This window comes from Semicossyphus pulcher, unplaced genomic scaffold, assembly GCF_022749685.1.
Source record: "Semicossyphus pulcher isolate SPU_LCO1_2020_fin unplaced genomic scaffold, fSemPul1.0.p SCAF_19, whole genome shotgun sequence".
Taxonomy (NCBI): domain Eukaryota; kingdom Metazoa; phylum Chordata; class Actinopteri; order Labriformes; family Labridae; genus Semicossyphus; species Semicossyphus pulcher.
The window spans coordinates 7,321,315-7,338,066 of NW_027211692.1; the positions used below are offsets into that span (position 1 = coordinate 7,321,315).

A 16,752-nucleotide genomic window follows, 5' to 3' on the forward strand; every position below is an offset into this window, starting at 1 on the left:
TTTCAAAGCCTGCTTTTCATCTCTATGTTGAATACACTGTCATTTACTGCTTTGCACCTACATTGGACACAAACAGTATCTTAAATGTATGAGTAGCAACAGCAGATGCATGATCTGGACTCCAGATGGGCCGAGCAGCACACAGCAGCCCCTTCCAGAGTGATGAAGTCTGGAATACTCCCCAAAATCTGAGGAATATTTTCAGGGAAGGAGACGCATTCCTCCACAGTGAAAACAGAACCTTTCCCCTGCACAACAATCCCACTGTGCAGCGCTCCAACGCCTGTTTCTTTCCATCATACTTCACACAGCTGTGCACTGACATCCATCAACTCTCCAGGCTGAGGAGATAAACTGTTCAGAATTTTTTTGACTTCAAGGTCCGCAGTCTGTCCTGGTACTTTGTCAGTAGCTAATCAGAGTGGACTGAAAGAGAGCCCCACACGCATAGCTGTGGTGGCTTTGAAATGCCATCAGATCGGAAACATGACTAAGACCCTGCAGGCTTCCCTGGAATTTGGGGTGAAACAATACTGAGTAACTCTGCCCATCACCATGGCCCCCTCTCACTTTCAACCTGCTATGTCAACAGTCAGGCCAGCTGGAATGCAGGAGCCACTGCGACCCATGGAGATCAATCCTGTGGCTCTATCTGCAGTCAGCCCCTTAAAATACTCCCTCACTGCTATCTCATTTACAGGTATGCATCAGACAAGGTGAGACGTGAGGTATGGAAGAAAATTGATTCATAGAGTGATTTAAAAGAGCTCTTCTGGGAAAATGAAGAAATCTGCCACATTGCAATAAAATTGCTCAATTTAGGCATTTAAGGCAAGTCAGATTAAAAACACTACAATTACCAAAATTAGGCTTAATTACAGCACTTAAGACACCTGATGAAAACAGATGTGGAACACCTTGAAGTGTTTTATAGTGTTTTCCAAACTTGTTTTTTTTAAATTTAGACACCTTGGAGACAATTTTATTCCCCACTAAATGTTTGGAAAATTACCGAAGTCGAACTGTTGGACTTTTTGCAAAGTTTCCCAACAATTTTTTTCCTACTTTTTCAGCAATTTAAAGTAATAATCTCGAAGATTTTCATTTAAATAAATGTCTGTTAAGTCACCATCTATCACCAAATGATGCTTTCATGGAAAAAAATCACAAGTGACGCCCAGTTAGTGACATGTTTTCCATCACCCAGCAGTGGTTGGTCTGCCAGAGAGGGTAGGCGGAGCTAAGCACCCTCTTTTCCGGTCTCGGTCTGTTGCGAGTAAACAGTAATCTACTCAGATGAAGGCAAACAGTCTCAAAAGCAAAGGGACTGTCAGCAAGGAAAATCAAGAGTAACAACTGTCACAGCCGGAGCCAACCGCAGACGTCTGGTTACATTGGGAATTGTACTCCCGCAATTACCATTTATCACCATTAGGTGTCGCCAATGAGAACAAAACTGGAATCTTCAAGATTATAACTTTAAAGTCATGATTTTTAATACGGAAACAATTGACAATTTTCTATGCAAGATGAGGATCATGACTGTTCAACACAAACAATGCTGAAATAGGCGATGAAGGGGCGCTGCTTTAGCTCAGTTGATATAGCATGTGCTTCGTGTACAGAGGCTACAGTCTTCGACACACTGATCACAAGTTCGACTCTCAGTCTGCCGATCATTTGGCGCATGTCATCCCCCACTCTCTCCTCCCCACATTTCCTGTCTCTCTTCACCTATACTGAATAATAAAGGCAAAAGCCAAAAAAAGCCAATAGGTCAACAACGCTGTATTGAAATCAAAGCACATTATATTTAAGAGTACTATAAAAGTCACGACGGACATAAACATGTAAGTAAAAGCAGCGAAATGATGCATAGCTTAGATAAAAGTCTCCTAAGACACTTCAAACATGTACATATTTTGGGTCCTTGTCACAGTCGACCTAAATTGTTGGTTTGCTGTCAAAGCAGACATCTGTAATCTGAAAACACATGCCAGGTTACATGACTGTACACGCCGGGAAACTTCAGATCATAAAGATTTCCTCCCAGAAAACAAGCGTATGTACACGCACACAGCTCCAGGACAGTTCTCACACGCATCCCCAACAGTGCGCTCTGTGTGTCCCTCACATCGTCACAATCACAAACATGCCTCGTGCGCTGCATCAGTCCGCTGTGGTCATCCAGGAAGTGTTGCCCACACAAGAGGCTGCATTATCCGACTCATGCCCTCGTTGCAGTGACTGAGGCCAGAACTATGCCGTGATATCTGATGGCTGAAGTTTGTTACTGCTGAAGCTTCTTCTGTTATGAAAAGAGGCCGACCTTTGATCCAGCGTGCTCACACCTGCAGGAGGAGCAGGGGCAGTTCTTTGTCCTCTCTTTTGTTATTCTGCCCTGCCCCCCCTCTCCTGGGACTGACCTTAAATCTGCAGGTAAATGCAAAGGCAGGAGGTTCCAGCCCTCTTACAGGGAGATGGATGCTAAAAGAAACACTCCACTATTGCTCTCCTGGCCACAAACAAGCTGAGGGCTTGTAAAACTGTCAGTCCGGACGTTCACTGATATCTCTTGTTTACACTGAGGGCTTACCTCGTGTTACGTGAATGATCCTTCAGCTTATCACCTCTCAGTGTTCGCTTTAATCAGTCAATACTAATAATTTACCAACACTGCACCCATGACTGAATGATTGGCTGAAGGTCAAGTGTGGGTTTGTCTGCGGCAGCACACAAACACACACTTTGTTGCCGCTATATTTGTCTTTCAAAGATTATTTATGTTGAATTACGTGGAACAAGTAGACAGAGACAAAGCCAGAGATAAGGGCTGACATTTCACAAAGACGATCAGCTGATCCAAAACAAACATAGCTAGGTAACCCCGGCTTTAGACTCTCATATTCATACTTATGTGTCATATCTTAGTCACTACATTTCTTGCATTGTTGCTAAGCCGCAATTCCGAGCATTCCTGGAAGTATAACAAAGACGGACTCATTTTAAAGGGAATACCAATCAGCCAAAGTTAATAAAAAAAAGCAGATTTCTCACAAAAATCTGAGCTGTCACTCGTATCCAAACATCTCCTACCTCCAGCGATCTTCTTCAGCAGTTGCTGCCTGGCAATGATCCTGCCCAGCCTGTACCCCGAGCGTCTGCGGTGACTGTCCATCCTCAGGTAGATATCCTGAGTCTCTGGGGTCATACTCCCGAGACACTCGCTGCCTTCGGCCTCTGGGAGCTCCCGAAACATCACTAAAAAAAGTTTGTACCCCAAAACAAGCCCCTGTCTTCTGCCTGATACACACTCACCCACTCACTCTCTCTCAGCAGCATAAAACTTCACATCCAGGCGCAAAAAGCCTGAAGGGAGCTGAGAGGGACGGCAGAGCAGAGCCGAGGGGGAGGAGTGCCAACACTTCAGTCACTCACTCTCTGCGGGTCATGTGACCGCAGGGAGGCCAATGGGAATAGAGTAGGGGGAGTCCTGCCCACCTTGCTGAGCTGAATCCAGTGTCTGTGTGAACGCTTGTCAACTTCCCCCTGCTCTGGAGGGAAATATAAATACCGTTGGAATGCCGATGCAGTGAGTAAGGAGAGCGGAGGGGCGTGGGAGGGCTTACAAAAATAGTGGTTTTGGAGCCGCCCTGCACTAGAACAACTCTTCTGCTGTTGCTGCTCACACAGGTGCCAAGTTTACTGGGCGAGAGTGAGTCTGTGCCGCTTCAGAGAAAAGAGGAGAGAGAAAGAGGGAGAAGTTGTTTTTCCTGGTTGGAGAATGCTAATTTCTGCTCCCCCACCCCCACCCACATAACCCCCAGCTCCAGCCACAGGAAGGCCTCTCAGCAGGTCTCCTCCAAGTGTCAGCTCCTCGGGGGGGGGAATTTTAGCTTGAATATATATGAGTGACCTGGATCCCCTTTAGTCAACACAAAAGGGGAGATCAGACTCAGGCGTGTCATCAGGTCAGCTCTGACGGCCGTTCAGTGACAGGAATTAAAGCCGGATCTGACATGCGTATCTCGTCCCTTTTACATACAAAATATTTATCTAGGTTCGCGGTCTCTCGTGTTTTGCAGTTCATATTTAAGAATGCAATGTGTTTGCTTTTTTCCACTTAACAGGAAGTGACTGAAAGGAGCAATTCTCCCCTGGAAAAAGTGTCAGTCAAAGCTGGTGTTCTCTGTAATCAATAGAAGCAATAGTATTTCAAATTGGACCCATAGCTGTGGAGAAAGTTGTGCAAGCAGCTTGTGATTTCGCCCATTCTACATTCCTACAACACCCAGCATGCATTGCGCCCCTCCCTCTGAAAGGAACGGCCCAGCGAGAGACGCTGGAGTGAAATACCGTTTTCACAGAATCCAAAATACGATGAGAATTTACCAGTGGATCGTCTTTCCTACCTATAATGGCATTAGCTAACCATAATAGCATGATAGGACTGAGGTTGAAAATTGGCGACCTGGCCCTTTAAGATGTCAACATCAATCAAACTAAGATTTTGAAGGAAGTTGAAAATAACAAAAGCAGCAATGTTAAATGTAAAATCCTTATAAAGTCATTTTTATAGTCTACAGTTTTGTCAGTTGGGAAACAACAAGTATGTTTTCCCGAGTTGTAACAACAGGAAGTGATGTAAGAAGTCTGTAATGTCTGTAACCACTGCCAATTTAAGATACTTTAATGGCTGTTTCACAATCATTTCTTAACTTTGTATTAATTGTGAATTGCATTGTGGGAAAATAGTGCCCATTAACAACCACAACTCTTCATAAATGTTCAGGTAGTGTAAACACAGCTACTCACCTGCTTAAAATTTTTATATATGTATTTGAGACACAACCTCAGTCTTATTTTTAGTAAACCAAAAATGGTCCCCCATGATTTAAACAACTATCTTTAATTATTTACACAAAATATGTTTAAATAAAAACTAAAACTAACGCCCCGTTATTTCTGTCACAGTCTCCTCACACCTGAAATAAAGTCCACATCCACACAGGCCGACCCGCCCGGCTCCATCAGGGCCCCTGCCACTCTCCCTTACACCGTCCTGCCCTCTGCATACAGGCCTACCTGTGTAGTATAAGCACGGCGCCATACATGTGAATAAAGCACAAATGGGCAGGAGACCAAGTCAAACACAGCCCCTGTGTGTTTCTCTCCCTGACTGGCAGCATCCAGCAGAGCTTAAGCTCACAAAGAGCACAATTCAGCAGCACGCTTCAGAGCTGCTGCACGTTTTCATAAACCTCTCCTGAGTTTAACGACTCTCCACACCCTCAGGTGGAGCGGCTTCAATGTGTGATTGTTGCTTTTTTAAGGTACGGGGTGGTGGTGTGAGTCTATTCAGGTGATTTCATTGGGCAGTGACTCAGTTTTTACACACACAAACACCTGTGTTCATTCATACTGTAGAAACATCGCTTCAGGTGTCAGATTATGAAGAATGAGTGGCAGCAGGTTGGCACCAGCGTAAGCTCTCTGAACCCGTTTCTGGGTTTTCTTCTTCCCTCCCCGTCTAGACGAAGAAAGTCACAGAGTGCATCACGCGTATCGCATTACGGAATCAATCACACGCTGCCACGCAACATCATAATGAACAAGATTAACGGTCGGCAGTCGAATACTTCAGCGAGGATTGTGAAGGTTCACCTTTGTGCTGCATGCCGTGAAGAAACGGCTGTGGTGTGTCCTTCGTGGGAGTGTTGTGTGTCAGTCGCAGGGACTCCAGCCCTTATCAAACTTGTTTCAACTCGCCTGTGTCTGGGTTTCAGAGCTCCACTACTATACAGCATGGCAACAGGAATCCAGACTCACATTTCACACATATACAAAAACACAATGCGGCTGGGGAAGAGGACAGCCGGCCTGACAGAGAGGATTTCATTGTTCATCACTATGAAGGCAGTAAACGTTTGTGCGTGACGACAAATTGAGCCATGTTGAAATGTAACTGTTATTCAGGCTTTTAATGAGCCTTCAGTCATTCAGCTTCGGCCAGGTGGATCACAAAAGGGAAACTTATATTCTGAGTCATGAGTGGAGGCTCGGGGCCCACACAGATGATGAGTGTGGAGGCAGATGATTTGGGTTAAGACGCTGCTCTGATGTGGTTTGATTCCTCAGCAGACACATGTAATCTGCACCGGCCAGTCGTGGCTCTGCTGTGGCTGCGTTTCCTGGAGCTCAGGTTTAAGAATAGTAACAGTGTGACGGAAGATTTCCACCTCATGAGCCACAAATGTCTAAATTCTGAGCTCAGGTCTGAGGCTGAATCACACTTTAATACTGCGAGACCAGTCGAGCTGCTCTGCAGTGGATGAGGTAATAGGTGCTCTATTGGGGAGGTTTTACCCACCTCAGCTGTGACTACACACGAATATCAGACCTTATAGAGGAGGTTCATGATATGTGCAGACTCTCACCTGCATATTAAGAAGCATACAGTGTGAGAAAATACATTTTAAAGGATATAAATTGAACGTGGGAGAGGGACAACTTCTTCTTCTAGCATTTAAATTGGGTTAAATGGATTTGAAATCATATCCAATATAAATATAGTGTCAATGTCAATATTCCAAAACTATGTGAGAGACGCTTCTACTGGAGGAAACACTTACAATAATTGTCCATTTCCTGGTTAAAAACTCAACAATGGGCTTAAACATACGTGTACACATTTTCACCAAGGCATCAGCCTCTGAAACAGGCAGGTTTTTAGCGTCCTTCTTAAGCACAGTTTGTCAGAGACTGATTTATAAAAAGCCATAAGCATTAGAAAGAATGTTCAATCACAAGGACGATACTGCAGATTGTATATAACCAGGTAATGGTGACACGTCTGAGAGCAATGACTGATGTCAGAGGTATTCATGTTATAGTGAAACACACACAATTCCAAATAACCCAATGTTATCAAAAAGCCATAAATCATATGACTCTGCTCCTCCACAAAACAATGTAACAATGTGAGCTTAAAGTGCTTTGTAATATAAATGTAATATGCATTTGTTCAAATCCTAAATCCTCCAGACTCTTAACCCCATCAACTCAGCGTGAAGCAGCATTTATCTTAGAGAGACTAAACTCTAAATACAACCCTCACCATGGTAACGGATGTCAGCTCTCTTTTTAATCTGTATCTTAAGACAGTATGAGAGCTCACATCTAACAGCATGTGGCACCTGCAACAGTTAACATTAGGGGCATGAAGCCCACCATTTTCTTTTTAAATATTTACTGCAGCGTGACCTTCAGCACACAGCAGCAGAGTATAAATACAGTGTGACAGTTTTAAACACTTCACACTTCTTATCTGACTGACTGATGAAGATAGTTTATATAACGAGTCACTGCTTTTCTGTGGACTGACACACGAGTTTCCTTGTTGACTGGCCAGATTGTCTCAGATGAGCTAGAAGCTGGCTGTCGAGGGTGTAACAAAGCTGACCTAACAAATTAAGAGTGTCTCCCTCTGTTCGACTACATTACAGGGACAAAAACAGACTCAAGGCCTCAGTCCTGCAGACACAAACAGATGCATGGCACACACCACTGACTTTTATGCTGTCAATGGAAAAGAGAGCAAGATGTATGTGTCACATAACCAGAGAATGCAGAACCAACCTGCTGCATCAGTAACACAGCTGAGCTATGTAAGAATTATCTTCATGCACAAAATACAACAACCTCAAGAGAAGATGAAGCAGCAGCTTTAAATCCCAGAAAACAAACCGAACGCTCTTGTTCTGGTCTCTACTTGTATGACTCTCAAACTCCTCCTGAAGGAGACAGAGTGTGTCTCTCCACAGGAGGAGCTGCTGTGGTCAATCCAATGCACCTAGTGGTACATTTAGGTTACTACACAAGTAATTGATTTCCACATTTCACAACTGCAGCACGCACTTACCTCTAAAACTTTAACTTTTATGTCTCTTAAATATGTTAAATTAAACAGGTTCTCCACACTGTATCAAGTCTCATATATTATTCTCTCCCCTCTGAGATGCTTTAAAGTATCATCTGTCTTATTATTGTGGTAGATCTTCTAATCGTCAAGCCCGCTCTTTAACTGGCAGCATCAAATGGATAACTGGATAAATGACTGTTGTGCATGATTTCATGCACATTTTCAGGGAACACAATGTCTGTCTAAGAACACTTCACTCTGTTCTTTAATAGCAAGGCTTGGCAGCACAACATGTCCTCGAGACAGGTGCTTTTTAAGAGGTTAAAGCAAATATGCACAGACCATTTCACTGGAGCCACATTGATAGAACACGGAGGGCTCCATGATTATTTACAGTCAGGGATTTATATTAGAAAACACAATAACAACATAAACCTTTAATACGTATTATGTGTACAATGTAAAGTTATGAAATGGTCTATACTGTAGTTTATAGAGTGAATGAGAAGCAGTGCAAAAATGACTCATTAGCGCCACTCTGCGGCATAACCAGGCACATGACCAATTATAACGGAGAAAGTTGGTGTCATAATGTGCAAAACTTTATTTACCGAGTTATTTCTAAGCGTGTCCAAATTTTTTGCATGTTGTTTACTTAAATTGTGAAGGTGTTAAAATCAGAGGGATTTTATTTCTCTAGGTCTACTCAACGGAGCCTAAATTCAATCCTGAGTAGAACTTAGTGTCACATTTTAATATCTAAAATACACGTCATTTACCTTATTAACTGTCCATTCTAGGATAAATATGTTTTTGCACTAAACTAAATATCGATTTATCTGACAAATACAAACTTCCGATATCCAGACTAATTAAAACCATCTTTAAAAAATGCGTTTTCCCCTCTGAAACCCAAATGTTGTACCAGTTTAATGACACACACTGCAAACCATGCACGATGTCAAAAAAATAAATGATGATAAAAAGATGTGTTTGCTGGTGTCTTTCAGCGGTCTTTGGTCTCCCTGCAGCGGGTTACTGACCTGCCAGCCTCCTCTCCCTGACATTCCTCCACAGTAGGTCCCAGGCTTTGGACGTGGAGTTCCGCAGCTGCTCGCTGAAAGACCTCCGGAGCTTCAGTTTCGCCGAGTTTCTTCTAGATGTCATCGTTAATCCTCCACGCGGACATAATAACTAAATCCTCCTCGTGCCACACGAACCCGTTATGTTCAAGTCTCCGTCAGACAATCACCTTTCCTCTCCCGGTAATTAACTTTTCTACACTACAGCAGCAAATCAAGCTTTGATTCCCGCGCTTCAAACATTTCTGTCAACATTTTGAGCGAAAAAATTTAAATATTCCTCTTGGTTAAAAAAAAAAAACCGCAAATCAATAAAGCAAGAAAAAGTAACAAAGTGATAGTAAAGCTCTCACACTTCACACCAGATGTGTGTGTGTGTTCGTGCGTCTGTGTGTGTGAAAGGATCCACGCACAACGAGCGCTACTCAGCCATGATACCTTCAGGGGCTGTGGGAAATATGGGTGTTACTCCTGGAGCACATATCCACCCAACAAAACGCCGGGTATGAGTGGAAAGGGGGAATGGTGAGTTTGTAGGACTGATGGCAACAACAGATGGTGGAACTGGACATGTTTATAGGTGGTATTTAAATATTATCTATAGATCATGATGTATGTTGTATTTCAGCCTTTGTTTGATATGAAATGTGACATACTTCCTAACCCAGCAAACATACATTATTAAATGTTCCATGAAGGTTCTTACTTGACTTTATTTAATGTACTTCTATAGGAACATCAGCAGGAGGCCTCTGAAATATTGTCTGTCACAGTGAGGTGAATACTAATGTTTTCTGAGTATTGATTTATCCCAAAGAACACAAAGCTGACATTTATGCAGGTTTCCATGAGCATAAAGTTTTCTGGTAAGGTCAAAAAAACATGTTAAAAACGACATCATTTAACATACAGGATTGTTTTAGGCACAGTAGGTTCACAAGTTCACTGGCTTTTGTTTATTTTGAAAGAACTGAAGGACAGTAACTGCCCGCCCTCCCCGGCTACACAAATTCTCAGTAAGAAGAGAAACTTAATAGCATGGAAAAAAACCTTCTAAATATATATAAATTAAAATAGTTAAAAGTTATGTATGTTAATACAGATATGAAAAATGTACGCATCAGACGTAGCCCCACAACTCTGCTTGTGATTTGTATTTTGAAACTACATGCCAGTGAAGTAACCCCTTAAAAAAACGTTTTTCCAGAATGTTCCTTCAATTAAAAAGGCTATGAATTAAGTGTTATTGAGACTACAAGTGCAAATATCTGAAAGACTACCGTTAATTACGACAATTAATGTTCTACAACAATATTTGGATCGTTTCTAACATCAATTTCCGCAACATAGTCCAGCCTCAAGGCACCTGATCACTATAACAAAAAAGTTTCAAACATAAGTCCAGTTATAAGATCAACAATGCTCCAGATACTTTCATCTTAGGTCTTCCAGTAAAGGAAACAGAGCTCTACGCAGAGCACCTGAAGGCATCACAAGCTGCAAACCACTCCACACCCCACCACCACCACTACAAACACAGGGAGGCTCTCAGATGACACAGTTCAAGACTGAGCAATCACTTTCTCCAGCTCTAGCATGTCACGTCATTATCATCTCCAAACAACAACATGCATAAGTAAAGAAAAAGCTAAAAAAATGTCTGTTCGGACCAAGAATATCTTTGCAATCATATCGCTTAATATAGATTTATTATATATTTTTTAAATGTAAGATAAAATTAAGCTTTTCATGGCTTATTTCTACCTGCAGATTCTCATTTTTTATGATGCCTTTACCACATTTGATTGACACAGACCTATTTAATAACTCTAATTAGGATTTTGGCCTAAATTTCCCTGCCTGATGATGCCGTCTATTACTCTAAAGCTGAGTGAGAGTTCAGTGAGTTCTCCCCAGGTAGTTCAGAGTAGGTCAACCCTTCTACAGAAGCATGGGTTCAGTTTCAGCACCATTTACTTTTGTTGTCACAATATCTCACACCGCTGATACTGAAAATAAATAAAGACAAAAACTTCAGCACATATCTGAAGAAAAAGCACGATAAATTCTACCATTTATACCAAAATGATTTAAGGAATTTTCCTCCTTTTATTGTGTGCCCGTTCAGACAAAGCGTGACCTCAGAGCGGTGATATCATATCAGCTGTCTTCACTTCTTGTTCACCAGCTGGGATTACTATTATAACAGGTCTAATACCATTCTAAACACACAGTCTTAACGCAGAGAGGAGCGAGCGGCTGAAGATTGACAGTTTCTTAAATGAACAAATCTCCTCCGACCTCAGGTTGCCCTCTCAGCACGAAGCTGAGCTAACATTACTTCATTTCAGTAAGGACACAGAGCCCATTTGCCACCGAGCGGGCGGCTGACTTACAGATTATAACGAGGTCACATAGTGAGACATCAGAGCGCCAGGAGAGTATTAATGAAGGGCTCGGTTTTCCATTTGTTCTGTCTGGAACTAGAAAAATCTGCAGATATGAAGACAAAAGTAGAACAGGACCAAATAATTTACCTTTCTATAAGGTTAAACACCTAAGCTTTCTGCTCTTTGTTTGGATCTCAATGACTTTGTCTCCATTATTTTAAACGTTAAGCAGGTTACAAGACTAAAGAGCATGTGAGAAAATGTAGATGCATTTTGGTTCAGCCTGGGTCAGAGGGAGGAATCTGTCCAGCAGTGATCAGCATGTTGCTATTTTCAGCCCCACTAGTTCAGACCCCAGGCTAAAAGGCAGCTTGGGAGAGCAGAATACACACACACACACACACACACACACACACACACACACACACACACACACACACACACACACACACACACACACACACACACACACACTGGTCTGGACAACCTGTTTCATTTGATCCCGTCACTTTTCACAGAGGGTCAGGGTTAGGCCGAGTCAAGCACCTCGTTTTCCGCTGGTCACGAGAACCAGGAAGCTTCACAGAGAAACAGGCTGAAAGTGAACACACATAAATCCTGCTAATTAAACTCAAAATGTTAATATATTCATAATAAATTCAAGGTTATACCTGTAGTCAATGTCCTGCAAAAGTAAAAGGATTCACATATACCCCTTTCACACCAAAATTAGCACGTTGACGCAGGTTTTTCAGACCCTGGAAGACCTGCTAATAAACGCCAATTGTCTCTTTTCCCACTGCCGGTGAAGTATCCTCCTTTCGATCTGTTTTCTGCTGCGTCACCGTTTGACGTTTCAATAGCACGCACAAAGAACTCTTTGGAATACTCTTTGGTAAGCAGCATGGAGGCGAGTGAAGATGTTACAGTGGTTAGGTCTTTATTGTATCTATTATTCATTCAGTCTATTTACCAAACTTGGCGCAGACAAATTTGGAACAATGTTCGAGCGCTGCTTGGATGGAGACGGGCGGAAAACCGCAGGAAAGGGGGCGGAGATTAGCGTGTCGACCCAGGTTTTGTGTTCCCATCATTGCCGATCGGAGCTGAGGTGATAGTTACCCGGGTATTGCAGAGTCATGTGACCCGGGTCTGAATGCCGATTGTAACCTTTCCCACTAAGCGAAAAAGCAGAGTGTTAGCGGGTTTGACCAGTGGGAAAGGGGCTTTGCAAAAGCAACACAGATAAGTGAGCCCATTTTCTTCTTTAAAAAAGAACTGTCCATCATGTCTCTGATCCTTTGGCTGATTAAGGTTGACATGCTTAGCGAACAGGATAATGAATGAGTGTACAAGCTGTCAAAGCTGTAAACAAGTCGTCAGTCTGCAGGCCCTGTGACTGACAGGGCAGGACTGGTCAGACAGACAGTCCCTCCCCTGTCAGCCCGCCAACGGTAAAAGTGATGGAGGAAGCGCAGCAAGCAGCTTCTGACCTCTTTAAACATGAATCACCAGAGAGGTAAACACTCTCCTCTCTCGGACAATGAAGACGAGCATTATTGCAGCGGGGATCATTGTGGGTAGACGGTGACTGAGCCTCTGCAGCGGTTGGAAGTAATAGCAGATGAGAGGAGAGGAAGCATCAATCAGCCTGAGAATGTTTTCCCTTCGCTGACTCACACACGTGTTTGTTTTGGACGGGGCGGCTTTTAGAAAGCCCTCCTTTCCCCGTTTTCACTGACAAACTGGCATCCTTTCTGAGCTACTTTTGTCCATCCTCTTCCCATCTTCCTCATAAACACACACACATTCATCCGTACACAAGTTATCAGAATAGCAGAGTTTGTGTGTGTGTGTGTCTGGTGACTGATGGAATGCTGTTGCCCCGTAGCTGCAGTGGGAAAATCCCAGATGTGAGGAAACTGATTTCTCCTCCACGATTGGGTCATGCTGTTGGCCAGGAGGTCTTACACCCGCCCCCCACCCCCCCTCCAATAGTCTGGGAGACTGCTCTTCCCAGCCTAATGGAAACAAGGCTCAGGGAGCGAGGAGCGGGGAGATCTCCCCTCCACCCCCCGGCCCCCGAGGGCTCGTCCCAGGCATGTGCTATAAATTTCCTGACCATATATTCCCAAGCCGAGTTCATTTTTCCAGAGGAGCCACACATGTGGTGTGTATCTGGGTTTAGATTAAGGGGTTGGGGAAGGAGGAGCGGACTTTGGTCCCAATCCATTAAAGTGGCCACTAATTCTGTTTTCTTAGAGGTAACGTCATGGTTCCTTCCTTCAGTGGAGGCTCTTCTTTATAGGATCATTCATCCCAAACAGATGACGTTAAATCTGTTTTTAAATAGAGACAAATTATAAAAAGAAACTGCAGATTTTCACATGACTCACCAATTATATTCAACCAAAATGATACTGCTGCAGTTTCTTACATAACACGACTTTCTGTGTTAAACTACGACACCAAAACTCAAACTCAAACGTGTGTTTCATGTGTGTGATGAAGTGTCTCGAGAGGTGAGCGCTCCCAGGGGTCAAAGTTTGTATAAAGAGGCCCGAAGAATGTAAAACTGGCATGACAGGCGTACGTGGGCCATTGTTTCATTGAATGACAAAGCATGTAATGCTGTCAGGTCTGGATCTGTTAAAGGCTGCGCTGCCCACAAAAATGCATGGGAAAACATTTACACCAGCATCCAGCACCTGGTTTCTATTAGAGCAACGAGGATCTAATCACAGAGCTACGTTTCTCCCTCAATCACTCTCACTTCCTCCATCTCACCCCCTTTTCTCTCACATGTAAAATAAGCTAATGTTTTATTGATTTTAAGTCGTTTTCAAGCTGTTATAAAGTCTCTTTTTTCACCAGGGACTAATTTCACATCACCTCTCTGGTGATGAAAAACGCTCTTTAGGGGAGTTTCGCTCCCAGGCAATCACCTCTAAGTAGAGCTGACAGGATAACTCTTCATAAATTACATCACATGATATACTGTAGCATGACTTTAGCCTCCATGACACAAATTCAAACAGGAAGTGGATGTTTACATTTCAGGATGAGCGCCGTCCCCGGAGAGCAACTGGAGTTTAGAGTCTGACAAAGACCAAAGGAGACAAAGACAGCTGCTTGGAGTTAAACTTACAGTGTGGCCTCAAGTTTCCCTTTTTATGACTAATTTCTCACACACGGAGTTATTACAGTTTTGCCTCTAAAGGTCTCACGCTGCTGCAAATGATTCACAAAATACAAACAGAGTAATAAGAAGAAATCTGCTTCAGAGAAACCAAAATGTTGTCATCAACATCTGCGTAAACACTTAAAGTTTTCCCACACCAAAGCTGTTAGAAACACAGAGGACACTACAGGAGAAAAATGTCATATTTTTATTGTAAGAAAAACTGAATATGTACTGCAAGTTAAGTTTTATTATGCAGTTTTATTAAAGCATGTGTCTGACTGTAATCTCCTCTTCCAGCTATTCTGCTCAGCTCATCAGCCGTGATAAGCTGGAAGCACAGTGCACGTATTGTTTTCACACAGAGACACAAACAGCTCCTGCTGGGCCCTTAACTTTTAAAGCCGGCGAGCCTGAGAGGATGCAGGAAGTCTGCTCAGCCTCTGCCTGCGATTGCTCTTTGATTACTGAGCCAAATTGTTTAATCGGGTCTGAAACCACAAGAAAGCCGCAGTGCTACACTGCCCCGGGACAGAGCCTCTTTAAACGCAGCGCTGTGTTTTTTTTGTTATCAGGGTACAGGTGGAAGAGTACAGCTATGTAAATCTCCGGTAGCATGGTTAGCCTTGCTTCCATGCAGAAGGACTCAGTGTTTTCGGTGTGAGCGGGGCCACGTGCTTGGATAGAATGAGGAGGCGAGAGCTGCAGACTCTTTGCCTCCCTGCAACATCTGGAATCTTTGTGGTTTATGTGGGAAATTTGGGAGGCCAGTGACAGAGCCAATGTGGTTACTGTATCTAAACCGACCCCGCGGAAATGTTCTTGGCTTGGAAAATGTGTGTGTGCATGTGTGTGCGTGCAGGAGCGCAGAGGACCAAAGTTAAAGCTTTGGATGAGAACGGAGTTATTGTTTGGATTCATTTCCAGCAGAGTTGTGAGCAGGAGAGAGACAACAGGACTGGAGCTTGTTGACTGTTTAGCCGCTACATCCGGGTGCAGCAGGGTCCTGAAGTAAAGTGCGGCCCTTCCTGCCTCATTACTTCCTAAATCTTGTTTCTGCCTTTCTTCTCAGTTGGCAGCTGAGTGCTGGACCAACCTGTTAGCTTTTGTGTCGCTTCACACACACTTACACACACACAGAGAGTGCCTGCCTGTCCTCCTGCGACTGGCCTGCATCCTGACACGGCTGCCCACGTCTCCTTCCACTTAGTTTACAAAACCCAGGCCTGAATTCCTCGGGACATACACACACAAACGCGGAAACACTCTCACCTTGGTGGTTTTGTGGACGTTTTTCTCTGAAGGATTTATTGACTTCTTCTTTTCTAATTGGCAGTGTGGATGTAATTAGGAATCAGAACAATAAACCTGTTTCCTCCCACTGAAGATTATAAAGCTGGCAGATAAAACAGAACATTTCTGTTCCTGAACACACACTGCCACAACGACAGGATCAAACCGGATGATTTACGCTTGGCAGTAAATGAAGCCCAAACATGATGGGAGGTGTAGAACACGGTGATCTCATCCACTGACGGGCCTTAAAGGCATTATTAAATGATATTATGTGCTATTCTGTGTGTAATTGCAATGAAAATGTTGAAATTGCAATAAAAACGTTAAAAGATTTCAGAGCGGGTTAACCAAATAGCTTCTCTGATGTTTTCACAACCTTGACAAATGACTGTATACACAAAGAACAGTCTAGAAATACTAGCAGGCCTCTTTTTTCCCTCTCTTTGCCTGTCAAACAGCCGCGCTGGCCTCTGCACTCAGGAAACCACAAGTCATTTTCCATCTTTCCATGTGTGGAATTTTTCATGCTCTCGTCATGCCAGCAGCACCCTTTATAGTCTGAGCTGCATCTACGAATGACGACTCGGGGATAAATTTAGCGCATGATGTCACTGATCTGGCACCTGTTAGGCAGTAGAGAGACGGGGAGCAGTAACGGTGCAATCGCGTGAAAATGGATTTTCCTGCAGTATTTAAAGGCTGCATATGCTTTGAATCAAAACATTACACAACGTCCAGGTCTGTCTTTAAATAATGTGCAGAGAAAACGCTCAGCCATATTCAAACACCGCCGTGGAAAATATGCGCTACGTTGCTTTTGCTCAACACCAAACCACTTCTAATGCACCACACATATTCTGTGTGGCAACACAGGGGTACAAC

The 16,752-nt window shown here is 43.4% G+C and overlaps 1 protein-coding gene across 3 annotated transcripts in view; it reads right to left on the minus strand.

The window, feature by feature from the left end:
• The window catches only part of stard13b (StAR related lipid transfer domain containing 13b), a 64,299-nt gene that overhangs the window by 23,036 nt on the left and 24,511 nt on the right, over nt 1–16,752 (minus strand). The window contains exon 1 of one of the 3 annotated variants that reach the window (XR_011308590.1): nt 3,097–3,142. The exons of 1 other annotated variant lie outside the window; for it this stretch is intronic. The gene's annotated coding sequence lies outside the window, so the exon portion shown is untranslated. Of the gene's footprint in view, nt 1–3,096; nt 3,143–16,752 lie in introns of those variants that run through there. One more of the 3 variants, XM_069668430.1, reaches the window with a different exon arrangement.